General features: G+C 38.5%; 1 protein-coding gene across 1 annotated transcript in view; it reads right to left on the reverse strand.

The window, feature by feature from the left end:
* Positions 1-17,792, reverse strand: part of LOC146005300 (uncharacterized) — a 123,771-nt gene that overhangs the window by 101,790 nt on the left and 4,189 nt on the right. The gene's annotated exons all lie outside the window — the stretch shown is intronic.

Here is a 17,792-nt window from a genome sequence, read left to right on the forward strand (position 1 = left end):
CGATAAATCATATAATGCAGTGACCATTAAGAAGCAGTATATTTGAGATTGGTAAAGTTACGTCAGTCAATATTGCGTATTGTAGCATCACATACCACGAGTTGCATGAGCGCGAAGATCGAAGAACCGGGTAGAATTCTGCCGCTGTCGTCTGCTTCAGAAGGCAGGAAGGGTCACATGAACCAATCACGGTAGACCTCTCGTACGCCGGCGTAAGAGAGCCCATTTACGCGCGTGCTGTAGAAATGGAAGCTTTCCCTCCATAAAGGCAGCAAGGAATATATGAGTCCTGTACTCCGAACCTGCTCGGCGTCCGGCCGGGAAAGGCATTGAAAAGAGATGCTAGAACGAGTGTTGAGAGTGGAGCGTTGCAAGCGGATCGCGAAAAATAGCTATTATAATGCCATGAAGGTCAAACATATTTGAAATTAGTCACGTTTTACTTTATAATCACAGCATTTTAGCATTTTTGAAATTTTCAATCTGGGAACGCTACACCACTCCTTGTTCTTAAACTTGTCAAGTTATAGGACAACCCCATCTCTTGATCTAGAGTTTATTTAGAAGATCCGTAGGTATCCGTACCAAGGGAACAATTGAGATACTGACCGGAAACTGGAAATGAAATCAAACCATTACCCCTGCAGTAACGTTACGTTAACATCGTTCTTCCGGAATGATCTACTGGTCCTCATCTACTGCTAATGAAATCTACGTTTAACACCGACATGGCTGTGCTGTTTTTCGGGGTCTTGAAAAGCAAGGCGTTCGCCCTCCCTCAGACATGAATTTCAATTTAATAAGTCCTCCGACAAACATGGCCCCCAACGGGGCAATTACTTTGGATTCTGTTGACTCTTCTGCTTCGCTGTCGTGTCCCATTGCACACGAGGATTCCGAAGATCCTGACGCGAGAATTCGCCAGGATTTTACGCTGTTTTAACCATTTATTTGTACCCCAGCAGGCACGTATCTAGAAATATATTTCGGCGGAGTCCGAACCAAGTGTCTCAGAAATAATAATAATAATAATTAATTAAAAACAATTAAATTACAATTAAAGAAATATTAATTAAAATATGTAAATTTATTTACATTGCATTTTATTATTACATGAATACTTAAATAGATGGTATAAGAATATAAATATAACTGAATATACGAGGCGTATTCGGAAAGTAAGTACCGAAAGGGTTTTTCTTTGCATTTTACAGACCTTAAACTACTTTTCTATGTAGTTTCCACCATTGTTCAAGCATTTGTCGTAGCGTGGCACTAGTTTTTATATCCCATCATCATAGAATGTTCCCGCCTGTGACGAAAGCTATCCATGCACTGCTGCTTCGACGTCGTCATCCTCGCCAAAACGCTGACCAGTAAGAAACTTCTTCAGATGAAGAAAGAGATGGTAGTCAATTGGTGCCAAGTCAAGGCTGTTGGCGGATGAACAAATTGTTCCCAGCGAATGACGTGATGAAATTTTGAGTTTGTTGGGCCGTATGCGGACGAGCATTGTCGTGAAGCAACACAATGCCTTCGCTAAGCATTCCGCGTCTTTTGTTTTGAATTGCACGACGCAGCCGGATTAATGTGTCACAGCTGGAATCTTTGTTGATGGTCTGTCCTCTAGGCAAGAATTCAACCATTCTTGCATTGAAATAACAAATCACAGACCGAACATCACAGTCGGCGGGCCGATTGATTTTCTTGAACATTTCAAACCTTCAGAAAACTACGAAGAAAAAGCATAACCTGCTCCCACGGATGCCTGTGGCTAACTAACGGATGAATGACATCAGCGAGAACTCACACGACCGCGACTGCTTCGGTACAGCGGCAATATTTGCAAACGGTTCTTACTTTACGAATACGCCTCGTATTTATTATCTAGTGTACTTAAAATCGCCAAATTTGTATAAAATCAAGGAAAGTAATATCAAATTGATAAAGAATTCAATATTTATTGAATAATGAAAATACGATGTTCCTAATTAATATTTTGTGCATAAATCTTCTTTGGTACTGTCCTTCAAAGCAGATACCAATATAATAATCCTTGCCTTTCAAGTTCATACGAAATAAATAACCATCTATTATACAACCGGACTTGGCAGTCTGGTCTCGTCTTGTGCGTCACGTGCTAGTCTCGCGCTGTATATGCTTGTCTCGGTCTCGTCTCGGGTTTCTGCGATCTCCGTGATGGAATGATTAGCACGCAATACGATGTGAGGGGATCCCGGGTTCGAATCCCGTTTTGGGGATGGCTGTTCTTGTAAGTATCCCTCGCATTTAGACCCGAACAAAGTGTCACGTGACATTTTAAAGACATTCTTACTCCGAAAAAGTGTAGACCTTCCCGCGTACAATAGGGGTGGAAACTCAGAAGGGTGCGATGAGTCGTACATAAACCAATCTTTAAGATCTTTAAATAAGTTACTTAAATTCTGGCTTAAAAGTTTGTATAATATACAATAAGCCATTTTCCATATATTAAAGCTAAATATAAAAAAAGTTGATTTACCGGCGGCAAACGCAGTAGCATGGAGAATGCGCCACTGCTTTGAAAGTAGTCTCTGGTAAACTTCTCGTTTCATTATTATTTTTTGCAAAACAGCACGATTCGCAACGAGGTGAACCAAAAGTTAAAAACAAACACATGGCTTACTTTACTTAACAAATACCGTTCAATTTCACAGGAACATGAACTTCATCATTGTGTGAGACACAGTGATAACATTTGAATCCTTTTACCATGATTTTACAATATTACAAACAATCCTTAACAGCAACATTTGCATATACTGTCGAAATTTAGGATCCCAGCCTTACCAAACTTGAAATCACTTGGAACTGAAAGTTGCCCTTTGAAAGATTTCATAGCCAGAAGCGGGCAGCAAGTGACAGAAAATCAATTTCAAGAAGGAGAGGGCGTGGGGGAATGTGACAGATGCGATATTAATGTGCTATGATCTCGAGTATCAAGCCTCCGTATCGATGAAAGGAAATGGCCACTTCCTTGCCACTTAGCCACCGATGACGTCACTAGATCAAACATCCTGCAATGTATAGACCCGTTGCGTTGAGGTGTTATGTTACATTGTTAGTCGAAACGTCAAGTCAAACAATGTGACTTGGACATCAACAATGTCTACTTGATTTTAGTCGATAAATGTAATGAAAACTAATGCACGTAAACGTCTAAAGCTTCGAAATGAATAATCTGTTGTTTTAAATGTACTACTTGGATATATGAATTATGGTATACTAGTCTCAACACTTTTAAAGTGTTTTGAAGTCACGGTCACTTCTAGGTTGTATCAATTCAATTGAAAGTCAATAGGATTGTTACAACCTAGACGTGTCCGTGACTGTACCTGAATAATAATATATCGCAAGAACTTTTAAGTGCTGTATTTTTGTTACTACTTTTACATGTTCTTGCGTAGATATGAAAAATACTGTAGTATTGCCTCGAGATTTGTTAAGTAACATCTATACTAGCGTTCATAAAGTGTAGCCAAAAGTTCGCTGTTGTAACATATGAGATAGGCAAAGGTCTCGAGAGCTAAGAATCACAAGTTCCCTCACACAATGTGGCAACGTTCACCATGAAGCGTTGCCTAGTCAAGCGTGAATCATCCCTCCAAAGGCAAAGCTAGCGAAGGCCAAGAATCACTGATTCCCTCACACAATGTGGCAACGTTCACCACGCAGTGTTGCCCATTGAACTATATATAACTGGAACGCTCGCTGCAACGCTGATCGGCCGCGAAAACTGAAGCCACTTTTGCGATTAGTTTCTCCAGGGAAAACGGGAAGATAACATGGTGATCCCATAACCTAACGTGTATTTACTCGCCTCTTTGCCTTCGTATAGCACCAAAAGAAACCTAATTTAACCATATTCATGCATTCAGGGCTATAAATGAATGTCTTATTAAGTGTTTCTTCGCTACATTAATAGTTGACGTGTTTTTTCGAACAATTTATCCAGTCTTAATTGGGTTCAACATGGAGTGGGATCCATGAGTATTGCCCTGCAAATTGTCCATGACTATTTTGATTAATTTTTCTCTTAGATCCTACGTGTTTTTAAGCAATGGATTTTTATGTATGCTGGTTCAGAAGTTGTCAACAGCTTGGTTTGAGTTTTCTTTTAATTCTTGAAGCTCTTATTGGGTCAAATAAAGTGCACGAACACGGTGATGGACAATTTGCACGGTAATACTCATGGATCCCACTGTATGGTCGTGTTCGACGTCTGGATGTAAGAATCGTTTAGATAATTGCCCGGGGTCTACTTTTTATCGGTATCATTCTTAAAATATGTGTATACTACGCCTAAATGTATTTATTAGAAGTTGATGACGGTATAGCTCTCGAATGAGTTTACACCCACGTGTTTCATACACTGTCGCAAGTAATTACATTTTGTAATAACCAATTGGAATTTTTCATAACTTATAAATATATTAAATTAATTGAGTCATGGAGAGAAGCTAACCAGAAGTACCAAAACGTATTAAAATAATTAATCTCCGGATAGATTTTTGTTGTCGTAAAATATTAGTTTTATCTACATGCCATGCTTACGAGCAATTTGTGTATATTGTTGGCATGTCAAGAAGTATTTCCTAAATTTTAATAGTGCACACAAAAAAGTGCCTCGATGCTATGGCCTAATTTCCACAAAAAGTATGTTTTTTCGCAAGACTCGCAGGAAGAAAGAAAATGTGTGGAATCTTCGAATATTGTTCGAGATTTGTTGACCGTGATTCAGTTGGTTTTCTTTTTACCAAAAGTGTTAATTGTGCATTAACGTTGTGCACAAAAGCATGTTATCAGGGTGTCTACCAGCCTGGAAATCCTAGAAAAATCAGACACATTTGGTGTATTTGTGGAAAAATCAACGTTTTCTTAGTAATTCACCAAGAGTAGGTTTTTGAAAAAGGAGATGGTCAAGCAATAAATTTAAAATTTGTTCCGTGCAAACTCTACTTCAATTTGACATTCTGAGTATAACTGGTAATTATACAGTAGAAAATTGTATATTAAATACTCTAGGAAATGGTAACGTTTCGAAATTTCCCACTTTCTTTTGCAATTTTTAAGTTGTGTTTAGTAGATATGAGGAATAATTCAGATACTTTTAATGTAATTATGCATTATTTATGCTATAATTATGATATTTTATGTAAAAAAAAAGTTTTCGTTAATCACAAGTAAATACATGCCAAGTATTACGCAGTGGCGTCTCGCCCCTTGGGGCTTCCGGGGCTTAGCCCCTAAAGAAAAACGGACGTATTCACGTAATTATCAATCACCATAACGTATAACTATCACACAGTCTTTTAAAAGGCGATTTTTACGCACGTAAATTCATCGTCTGTTGCAATGGATACGACAGCGCTCCTAGCGGCATTGATGTCAATTATCGTTTCCCGGGGCAAGTCGCAAAGGAAGGCGTGGCCTACACCCACCTACGCTACAGTGAAGGTCACATGCTAGCAGAGGGAGGAGGGGAGAGTGCAATGGATTTGAGTGCTGATTCGGGGCTAGTTCCGTTGCGTCGCGTTCGATCTCGCGTGTTGTTCTGTAGTGTTTTGGTGGCTTTCATTCGCTATGTTTGAGTGAGTTTGGCAGGGTTGATGTTCGAACACAAATTGATGAAGGACATAGGCTGTCAATTACAAGACACAATGAATTTGTCCGGAAAAATAGGCATATATTAAATAGAATTATCGATTGCTTAAAATTCTGTGGTGACATGAACTTGCTCTACGAGGACATAATGAAAGAGAACAATCTTTAAACAGAGGCATCTTCCCAGATTTATTATCCCTTCATAGAGGGAAAACTCAAGAGGGAACTTCGTGTTCTTTATTGTAGTGAAGAGTTGAAAAACATAAACTCTATCAGTAGATTGCATTCATTTCTTATTTAAAATTATTTAGAGGGTACCTTTTCATAAACAGTAAAGGTGACGAACATAGTTTTAATAACTCCAGTGGCAACAGCTGAATCTGAACGATGTTTCAGCACATTGAAGCGTATTAAAACCTGCTTAAGAAATGCAATGGGACAAGACAGACCAAATGCCTTGGCACTTGCTTGCAATAGAGATATAATACATTTCAAACATAGAGGGCTTCATCGAAAAAGTAATAACAAAATTTGCTGAGCAGAAGAACAGGAGTCAACGTTCGTAGAAAGGTATGTTTCACAACAATACCTGTTTCTTTTGTAATCATGTGAATTGTCATTATATTTTAAATTCTTTGAAAAAATAAGTCCAGTTTTGTAGTTTAGAAGAAGATAAATACCCGTTTTTTTGTAATTCATGTAATTTGTCATTACATTTTAAATTCTTTCAAAAAAGTAAGTCCAGTTTTGTAGCCTAGAACAAAAAAAAATACCTATTTTTTGTAATTCATGTGAATTGTCATTATATTTTAAATTCTTTAAAAAATAAGCCCCGACCAAATTTGAGGCCACGAGACGCCACTGGTATTACGTAAAAGCACACCCCTGACAACCCTTTCCAACAGTCAGTTTCCATTTAGTTTCCCTTCTTGTTATCACTTTTACATGTCAAGCGTTTTTTCTCCTTTAAAAGGTATTTTACACACGTTTTATTCACAAGTAACAAGAATATGCATAGAAAGTGGTATCTGAATGCAGGTAATGTACTCAATGCAATGTTTTCTCATAAATTATGGCATTTATTTCGGAAATAATCTGTCGTAAAAATCCATTTGTCGCCACAGAATAATTCGTCTGCTTCAGCATTTCTTCTCGCGTTCCCTGGCGTAACTAAGTGAGAGAACAGCTTCACTTTTGCGCCGTAAAGCAGTCCTTCCATGTTATATATAGTTTAATGGTGTTGTCTAATCAACCCTTCCTCCAAATGTAAATAGACCGTTGTTACCTCTGATCTTCCCAACAAATGTTCATGCAATTTTAGTACGGCGTTGACACAAGCAATAACGATAAATCAAAAATCGATATTTCTTTGTATGTTTGAGCAGACCAAGGTGGTATTAATACAGATATGTCTGGTTGGGATATTTAATGAATTCGATTGGATGACGTCACATAGAGGAAAGACTAAAGAAATGTTAGCATTTTGTAATTTTAACAGCTTGACGCAACTAATTCCCCACATGTTCATTAACTTGAGTTTATTTACCGGTACCTTAATCAAAAGAGGAATAGGGAACGACAATTTTCGCAAACTTGTGAGCTATGTAATTGCGCACATAGTGTACACGCCCTTCCATACGTTTATTGTACATTATCACACAATATGTGCCTCATTTCTTTCCCGTGGCCATACTGGACAAGCAACATTAAATTAACGACTCTCGAAAGAATAAACACTACCATTTTGTGTAGACAGAAGAAAGACACGTGCAATACTCATAGGAATTGATACTCAGGAGTATAATAGCGTTATCTCTTGTATACAATGGAACTAATGATAAAAAGTTCCCTGTTGCACGATCCTTTGTGATTGGCGTGTCACATCACGTATGACGTATTGTTCCGTCATATCCTGCAACATGGTAGCTGATTAATTGCATAATTTGGTGTCTTTGTGAGGTTTATTACGGTTAATTGCGTATAATTGCGCATAATTTCGGGGCATAATTACCACGTAATATTGTGATGTCTCATGTCCCATGTTTTCGTTCGGTGTGTTCTACTTGTTGTTTACAGTTCAAAATGAGTACGGTATGGACCACAAGCATGTTGCTTTGAATACTCTTTGGTGAAGAGAATTCTCAATTATTCAGTTTGTGTAGTACTCCCTCGTATGTTTTTTAACTTGTTAAAATGTTCACTTTTACTTAATCATTTGTTGAATAGTATTTATTATTTTTATGCAAAATTATGATCACTACACTCTTCTTTACAATTACGAACATTTTTATTCTATGTAACAGACTGGATATATTAGAAATATTCTTATGCTTCATGGGAAAATATACTACTTTTGTCTTACGATTACCACGTGTTTTTTCTACACCCAAGTTGGCAAAGGGGGGCGGGGGGTCGACCTCAGTCGACTACCCTTGAAATTGACATCGTTCTTTTCAAGTTACAGAAAAGCAGAAAGCTTGTTATTTTTATTAATAACAGAAATAAAATAAAGTTCATTTAGTTAGTAAAAACTGTGTTAGATCGAAAAATGTAATGTTAAATACAGGTTATATTTTCATATTCTACTATTTAATTCAAAGAATAAATGGTTCCAGAGTTTGCAAGATACCAAAAAATATATTTTTTTGTGACAGGCCACGCAACATAAACTTTATGAGGAAAATTTCTTGAACGAGGTGTGTAAAGTTAATAAGAAAATACAATAACTATGAAATTCGGCAGACTAAGTGAAATGTGAAAAAATAATGGAAAACACTTGTGATGGATATTCACTTAATTGGTGGATCGAGTTGTAAAGTCACTCCACTTATATTATAATAATAAATTTGGAATAAAATTGGTTTATTTTTATTAGTTTACAACAGTTATAATTGTAAAATAAAATAATCGTGATAATAATAATTATTGTTATTATTTCTACGAATCAAGTTTTATCAATGGTTGGTTGGTTCAGTTTGGTTTTAATGCACAGAAAGGCTAATCGGGACTGGACCTCCACAGAGTATCCCGAACCCGGAACCCTTTGATTACAAGGCAATGACTTACGACTACGCCATCGGCGAGCCCCCCTACAAAAATTTCTGTCGACGTCCATATGTACAGTACACCTCACTTTTACTGAGTAGTTGGTGATATACTTCTGTTGGATACGAACTAACACGATTCAATAATGCCACTTTTAATAGATTAATCTTCAGTGTGGTCTACATTGTTTAAGTAGATAATATAATCTTTAAATCAATGTAACATACGCATCAATTACATGTAGACGTCTGTGTATGATTCATGTGCGTATGTAAATTAAACTCTCGCTAGTGTCGTGTTAGCAGAGCCATCTAACGGATGGGTTGAAGTAAGTGGCGATGGAAGCGAGCCAAGCATTCCACTCGTACGGAAGATCTGTGGAACAGCCTTTCGTGGGCAACTTCATGTCGCATTGAAATCCCTGGATGCCAATTCACTTCCCAAAGCGACCACAACCGATGCGATTCAGGATTGTGAGTGAGTTCGTTAACCCTTGTCCCTTCTCGCCTTTCCCTCAACTGTCATATGGGATCTTTCTCGGATAGCTGCCTTATGAATATTTAACGATTGTCGCGACCTCCTTGACTAGCGCCAGAAATCGAAATTACGTTCTCGGGACATGTTTTCCGTTAACTAAAAAATATGAGACACGGTTAATTTACCGAGAGTATCACGTGAATATTAGCCATTGGTGTACCCACTGGGGGGTGTCGTGCCCTATGGTGCCGCGACAGCCTATTAAAATTTACACAAGAAGAGAGACGTTGGGGGCAAGTGGACACTCACCGTCTTTAAACCTCAGGTTTATTAAAATGTAAAAGCTAAAGGGTATTTTTGTTAAACTCCTGGGACCTGAATAGCAAAATAATGAAGAGTAATTGTTATGATTTTGCAAATGTAACAGTTAATTAGCAAAATAGTCCTGGACACTATTTTTATGTAATGGAAAACTTTTCGATTCTGCCCCCCCCCCTCCCCAAACTTAAGTACGCCCATTTCTTACAGTGTCGAAAACCAAAATTACTTCCTCAGACATGCCTAACGGATATATATATACGTAGATAGGTCATATTATGTTGTTCATCGTAATTGTGTAACGTGGTTGCATACATTAAGGATAAACATCATTGTTTCTTTCTATGGTAGCGTTAAAACGAAGCGTCAAACTGAAAAACATTATTCAGAAAAGATGCTTCTCTCAATAAGAAACGGCTAAACGCTATGTAGTACATTCCAACATATCCAGATTCGAGTACGAGACAACCCTTCTCACTAAACAGAGCAGATGAGACTTATTTTTGCAAATAGTACAGGAGTGCCGTTGTTTCTTGGCAAGTTCCACCTGGATAATTATTACAAGCTCAGTTTCTTTATGCACAAGTTGTATCTGAGCGCCATTGCTTTTTGGCAAATAGTACTTAAGCGCAGTTTTTTTCTGGACAATTTGAGGTTGTTGATTGATTTGGCGTTTTAAGTCTACTTTATGCACAGTAAGGCTAATCGGGATTGGACCTACAGTTTAAAGTGGGATCCGAACCGCTATGTGCCACCATCGGGTATCGAACCCGGGACCCCTTGATTACAAGGCGACGACACTACCACTCCGGCATCGCGGAGGCCCAGATTGTTGTTGTTTGGTGAGTTTATGTGTGTGTAGTTTTTGTTTATGTGCGAGTGTGTAAAGGGAGAATGAAAGTTATTTGATTAAAGGTAATAACGCAGGGAGAAGTTTATGAAGTGAGAGGGTTAACAGTTTGGATTTTGGCTAAAGTGTGATAAGGGGGATATAACAGTTGGGCTGAAAAGGTCGTTGGCTAACAGAGTAAAAAATATATTTTTGACAAAATTCGATTTTATTATTCAATATAGTTGCCTTCGAGGGTGATACAACGATTATAGCGGTCATACAATTTTTCGATACCATTTTTATAGTACGATTTCTCTTTAGCCTCAAAATAGGCCTCAGTTTCGGCGATTACCTCTTCATCAGTGCTAAATTTCTTTCCAGCGAGCATTCTTTTAAGGTCTGCAAACAGGAAAAAGTCACTGGGGGCCAGATCTGGAGAATATGGTGGATGGGGAAGCAATTCGTAGTCTAATTCATATAATTTTGCCATCGTTTTCATTGATTTGTGACACGGTGCATTGTCGATTGTGAGCACGCGCGGCACCCATTTTGCACACAGCTTTTACATGTTCAAATATTCATGCACAATATGTCCAACACGTTCCTTTGATATTTTTAAAGTCTCAGCTATCTCGATCAACTTCACTTTACGATCATTTAAAATTATTTTGTGGACTTTTTTGATGTTTTCGTCGGTAACAACCTCTTTGGGGCGTCCACTGCGTGCATCGTCTTCGATGCTCATTTCGCCTCGTTTAAATTTAGCAAACCACTTCTCAATGGTTGATTTTCCTGGTGCAGAGTCCGAGTAATGTTTATCAAGCCAAGCCTTGGCTTCAACAGTATTTTTTTTCGCCAAAAAGCAATGCTTTATTAACACACGAAATTCTTTTTTTATCCATTTTTTCACAATAACAAAAGCTGCTTCACTCACAATGCTATATCTCACGAACTAATTATCCGGCAGCTGTGAAATTTATACACGTATCTTTTGAAGGTTAGTACTAAGTAAAAATCACATGGATTTAATTCTAGTAACGACATCTATGAGTCAGCCTACGAACTTTTCAGCCCAACTGTTATGTTGAGTAAGTGCCCACTTCGGTGGCTGATTGGTAGATTCACGACTCTCCAATAGCGGTTTCGGGTTCGAGCTCCCGTCTATGCGTGCGTGGTTTTTTGTAAGTGCCGTATCACCATTTTACCTAATCGCCCTGCATCTTCATCGTCCGCATTAACCAAAATTGGCAGAAAATAATAAAAAAGAAAAAAAGAAAAGAAAACATGTCGGTAATGATTATAATAAGGTTCCCATACATATTGATTGTCATATTGTTTTACCATAACATTGTGAACGGCCGCAGTGACGCAGTGGTAAGATGTCTGACTGCCACATCGGATTCTCGGGATCGATTCTCGCGATGAGATTCTCAGGAGTAAATTTTACAAGCAATGTCCCTGCATGAAGCGGCTATGGGGTACCTAAGAAGTTAAAGGTGGTCGAAGCCTGGTGCTGATCACATCACTCCACAAAAGGCAGATGTGAACGTGTGGGGTTTATGTCTTCACTACATCTTACCACGTAACAGGGTCAGTGGCGTGCCCAAGGAGGATTAGTGGGGGTCATATCCTCCTCCCTTTGGCCCAATATTCCTTTAAAAGGCAGAAAAAGATGGCAAGATGAGGACTGGCTTCCAATATATATATATATATATATATATATATATATATATATATATATATATATATATCCCCCCTCCTTTCGAAAATCCTGGGTACGCTACTGAAGAGGGCGTTGCTTTACCGTTACATTTTACCTGTTCTTTGAGGAAAAAGTGAACGGTGAGAAGATATCTGTTACGAAAACATTGAAATAAACGTTAATTTATGCACTCTTTATCATTGCATGAAAGATAAACTTGCTTGGTATGTAAGAAATTGACTCCATTATTTGGTTAAGCAAGGAGTATAAATTTTATAGTATGTTTCAGTAAGGCATAAGAATGATAAAGTTTTCCTAGTCATATGTGCGAGTCCAGAGAACAAACTGTATTTTGCCGGTCCCCTGTCTTAACCACGCGTCACGCCATTCTTCACATTAACATCAACATCCGCTACAGATAGAACGGCGTGTTGTGTGTTGCAGGTCTCGTAGGGGAATCGCATGACTGTGATTTGCAATTCCAACGCAGTTCCCGGCTTTAAATAGCAACGTAAAACAGCGATAGGAGGTTTGCGCTGGTCGTAACATCGATCCCCCTTTCCCCCCATCCCCCCTCCCGTGTTCGTGCATCGGCCTCCGTCATTTCGTAGCTAGAGACGGGCGTGGATAATCTCGCGAGGGACTCTAGCGCAACGTTGGTCGAGAGCAAGGAACTTTCACAGGTAACCCTGACGAACGCCAGACGCTATCCAACTAGAGGAGACAAGTTAGAAAATGACTACTCCCTTCTCGCAAAATGCGTGTAAAATATAAGTGAGATCCAACAGTACGACAATACAGGGTAACCATACTTTTCTCACCCAAAACGGAACACTTGTATAGTATAGCGATAAGCTTTCTGAAACCTCGGAAAATATGCGAACTACGGTTTCCCCGTGACTTAGCGTAGCGACACTAGCGCCACTGCTCCCATGCAAGGGGTTCAAATCCTTCGGTGGATCTATATCCTAGGGGCGTATTATTCTAGGTGATCTGCGAAGCCAAGGCTCAGAGACCAAAATACAGATAGATCAGAAACTGTACATTAATTTGGTCATTTCAATAAGAAGAAGGTGATTAAGTTTTATATTGTCTACTTTATATATATATATATAGGCTAATCGAAATTGAATATACAGTTTAGAATGGAATCCAAACCACTATGTGCCTCCACTGGGTAAGAAGACGATGATGCTTCAGGAGTTGGCAACCTGATTTTTTAGGAGTTGGTAACTTCATTTCATTTCTTAGTAGTTGACAACCTTATTTATTATGAATTGGCAAACTTGCTCATTTTTTTGACGAATGCGCGAGCAGATGCAACGCACGAAAGAGGGCGTGCGTTATTCGTTGGGCTTCCCTAGGGTTTGTGTGTGGGGGGGGGGGGGGGTCCGACGGAATAGCACAGCGCACTACGACTCCAGGCATTACAGAGTTCGAATTCCGGACTGAGCATATGTGTTCTTTGTGTCCCTTCATTTATTTCAAATATCATCACTAATCCTCATGTTTGGGATTAGCCAAAGTCAGAGGTGTCCGTCCACAGGGGGGGGGGGATTATGGCGCAGGCTGCGCCATCGAGATTTGGGGGGGGATTTTTTCCGTTGAAGTAACGTAAAATTCAACATTAATATATTTTTCCAAAATAAAAATTTTACACCTTAAATGCACCATATTTAATCAATTAGATAAAGAAAAGAAAGTGTTTAAGAGCATTATCGAAGGTTGCGAGAAATATCCAACTCTTATATGTATATTACGCATTAATTGACACGTGGGTTCTGGAGGGGATTCTGAATTAAACGTTGGAGTAGACAGTATCCAACTCTAGGTCTTAGGTAATGGCATGGAAATTTTGGTGGTAGAATTGAGTATTAAATATAAATGGAGAGATATGAAGTTCTTGATAAAGTGTTAAATCTTAAATTGTGAAGAGATTTCTGTAGTGGAGAGAGAGTTCGAACATTAAATTTTGGAGACTGTATTTAGCGATATGGTATCCACACGTTTTCGACCCCGAACGTGCGAAAAGAAAAGTTCGAAAATACTAAATATCTGGGGATCCTAAGAAAGTATTGACATTTGAATTTGAAATTGAATGTAAAATTTTGGGTGCGTCAGCACTAAGGCTATTTTGCACCCGTCACACTATGCGGGATCCAGCCTCTTATCATAACAAAAATAAAACCGTGTCTGAAAACTAAAATATTCTTACCTTACTTAAAAGCTGAGGCTGTAAAGGGCCGCTCAGCACACACACGGACAAAAAACAGGACACAACACACAAAATTATACTGGCCATAGTGCCAGTCGCCAGAGCCTCGTTCGTCTGGCAAATGCAGTCCAGGGTGTACCGTGTGGAAGTGAGGTTGACTATTGGGCGCCTACGTGGAAGGTACCACTTACACCCCGAAAGTATTGACACACCATTAAAGTAATACTTTTGAAAGCCTTCAAGGAAATGGATGAAAAATTTTCTTGCTCGCTTCACTCGCAGTAAGGTGTTGCGAGAATGCGTCTTTGGCGCTTTACTGAGGTGAATGTAAATTTTTATACTATAGCTGCATTACAAGACTTACGCGATATTCTCGATATTCATGAAAAACATCACTTCTTAAAATATAATGCTTAGTGTTGGTATAGCTACTGCTTAATTTAAAGCAGGTGCACCATTTGGAACAAAAATCTAAGAAAAGGTTACTTTCGGTAGTCACGTAAACACTTTGTAGGGATTACGATAGCCTATAGTTCGAGGGCGCGAATTATATGATTTGGGATGGACATATGATATGATTTAGGGGGACGCATGACATGATTTTGGGGGGGATGCGCCATTGGCCATGGGGGTGATGGGCACCCCTGGCCAAAGTTGCAGAAAATTAAAGTAAAATAAACCAAATCCACTTGAATGGATAGAGGCTTTGCCATGTTGCTAAGTTAACCAATGGTGTTTTTCTGCCTTTTATTGATTCAACTGTATATGTATACTTGCCTCGCACAACTGATAAATTATGAACTGAAAAATGTAAGTTTGGTCTGTTGCAGTGGCCATTCAGCCAAGGCCTGCTTTGGTCAACTTTGTGTGTTTGTATAAACGCTGGTTTCACGTATGATCTCAATCGAAACTATAAGTCTCAGAGCAAACAAGAGTGGTTGCGTGTGTGGAATGATATCGCGCACGAACGTGAAGAAAGGAAGTGTTGACGAGATTAAGCATATTTTAAAAGCTGCTTGACGGAGTTGTGAGGATTTAATAATTAAAGTGTTGGCAATGAACGGAAGATTTATGCCTGTTCTGTGCAAGGGAGGAAACGCACTTCGTAGAGCGATTCGAGGAAGGTTACAAATTTGCCACGCGATTGTGGGTGGAGATTTGAAATTGGTAGGTCCTAATTGAAGTTGAGATTTTCTGTCCCTTTGTTTACGTGGTTATAAAGTTTAACTCAATGAAGGAAAAAGATTGAGTTAAACTTTTTTTTTATTTTCAATGAGAGTAAGACTTCAATTTCCGCTGACGTCAAACTACCGTAAAAACATTAACTACGATAGTTTTTTTTTTTAAGTATTAACGTCCTTACATAGTTCCCATATATAATTTACGTAATTTTAATGATTCAATTTTGAAAAATATATTTATGGTGCATACAACTGTATTATATAATCATTATCATCTTCATGCATTTTGAAATTGCAATTGCTACTAATTGACAATAAACTTCTTGAGAGTAACTATTTAAGTCTATTATGCAATATATGTTTCGTTAGTAGCATAGACTATTCAGAATTTGTTTAATGTAATTCACATTTTGATTTGCAAATTGAAAAAAAAATGAGAAGCGATTATATTTTATTACTCCCTCTGTTCCATAATTATTGTCTGGTACATTTTTGTTTGTTGTCACAAAATACTTGTCCGATATTCAAACTGTGACATTTGTGTATACAGAAGAAGAAAATGAAACATGGGAATGAGTCATACAACGTAATTACTCAAGGATCAGTACAAATTGGCCGATCAAGTACCCAAAAGTACATAAATAAAAAGTTACCATTTTGTCATACCGGACTATAATTATGGGACAGAGGGAGTATTCTTTTAGACAGTCAAACACATTTTGTTTCTACCAAAGTGTTATGCACATAAAATGCCACAGGAAATGCGCTATCTAGTGTTACTTTTTTCACATATTTATTTCTGGTTATTTGAAATCTAAGAGCCGCGTTGGTGTAGTAGGTAGGGCGTCTGACTGCCACGCGGAAGACCCAGGTTCGATTCTAAGGTCGTAACTTTTACGGTTTTGTATCTGCATAAAGCTCCAAAATGTCCGAGATCGATAATGTGTGGGTACTACCACCTCATCCCCTAAATGCGCCTTCATGGCACGGTGCTATATGCTCGGAGAATTTTAATCTAAGTTGTATTGAGTATAGCGTACACAGATACAAATAAAGTAGTTGAAGCAAATTCTTCAATGCTGTAGAAGTCTCGGAAAATAAGTATTTCTTGTGAATTGAATATTTCATGCAAACAGTTTTCGATAAAGAAGTAATCAGTGGCGTCGATTAGCGCTCGCAGGTTCCGTGGTCCGTGGGGATGGGCTCAGTATTATTGCTGTAACAGTTAGAAATAAGATAATTCAAAGTTGGTTTAATTTCAATAAGAATTTACAATTTTCAAATTCACAAAGTATTCTTCGGGCCTCCCCGATGGCGCAGTGGTAGCGTCGTCGCCTTCTAATCAAGCGGTCCCGGGTTCGATACCCGGTGGAGGCACAAGTGGTTCGGATCCCACTTTAAACTGTAGGTCCAGTCCCAATTAGCCTTACTGTGCATAAAGTGGACTTAAAACAACAAATCAACCAACCAACCAACAAAGTATTCTTCAATTTTTGTAGTCTTCCGCAGTTATTGATTCAGCATGGGGCTTTGTGTTATCAGCGAACCGGCGAGTTGACAGGCGCTCAACTGAAAGCACATACTACAACTCAGCAGCGGTAAAAACTCTTACCATGGCGAAACTTTGAGCATTTACCTCGTCAAGCCTGTGTAAGCTTACGAGGTAACTTTGGTCACGATTATCTCGAGGATCAGTTGACAGATTTTTTTCAAATTTCACCTGATCACTGAGAAAGGGTGTTCCTAGAGTACCATTTTTGGATATTTTCATATATTGCATCAACGTGCCGAAAAATTAATAAATTAATATTACTCTTCAAATATGGTATTTTCTTCACCGTTACGATCTCCAGGTGAGCAATTTGGAAACGCTTCATCTGCATTTATTGCATCTATGCATTACATTTATTACATCTATACATATTACATTAACGATGTCTGTGTTATCCAATCTTCAGAAACACAAACTTGCTCTTTACGTTAAGTTTCAGATTTGAGAAGTTCTTTTCTGTTCATAATCATGATACCTCGCCACTTTTTCATATGCGAGTCCCACATACCAACAGCAAAAACACAACCGAAGCGAAAGACTCCTCTTATAGCATAAGTCATTACTTGGTGGTTTACAAAGTTTCTATAAATATAAAGCAAATTCGTCAGGTTCGCTTCTAACCAGCATTAAATACACACACATAACTTGGACCGAGTATTAGTTCATGCCGAGAACACGAGACATTACGTCCGATAATATTAATCTCGTATTTCTCTCTGGAATCACTGCTCAATCTATCCACGAATGTTATACAAGCCGCAGAATTGCAATGTTAGTTAGGTTGTGTACTATACGCAAGGCGCTTGGCGGCTAGACATCGAGGGTTT

The sequence above is a fragment of the Lepisma saccharinum genome, chromosome 23 (assembly GCF_977018435.1).
Source record: "Lepisma saccharinum chromosome 23, izLepSacc3.1, whole genome shotgun sequence".
Taxonomy (NCBI): Eukaryota; Metazoa; Arthropoda; class Insecta; order Zygentoma; family Lepismatidae; genus Lepisma; species Lepisma saccharinum.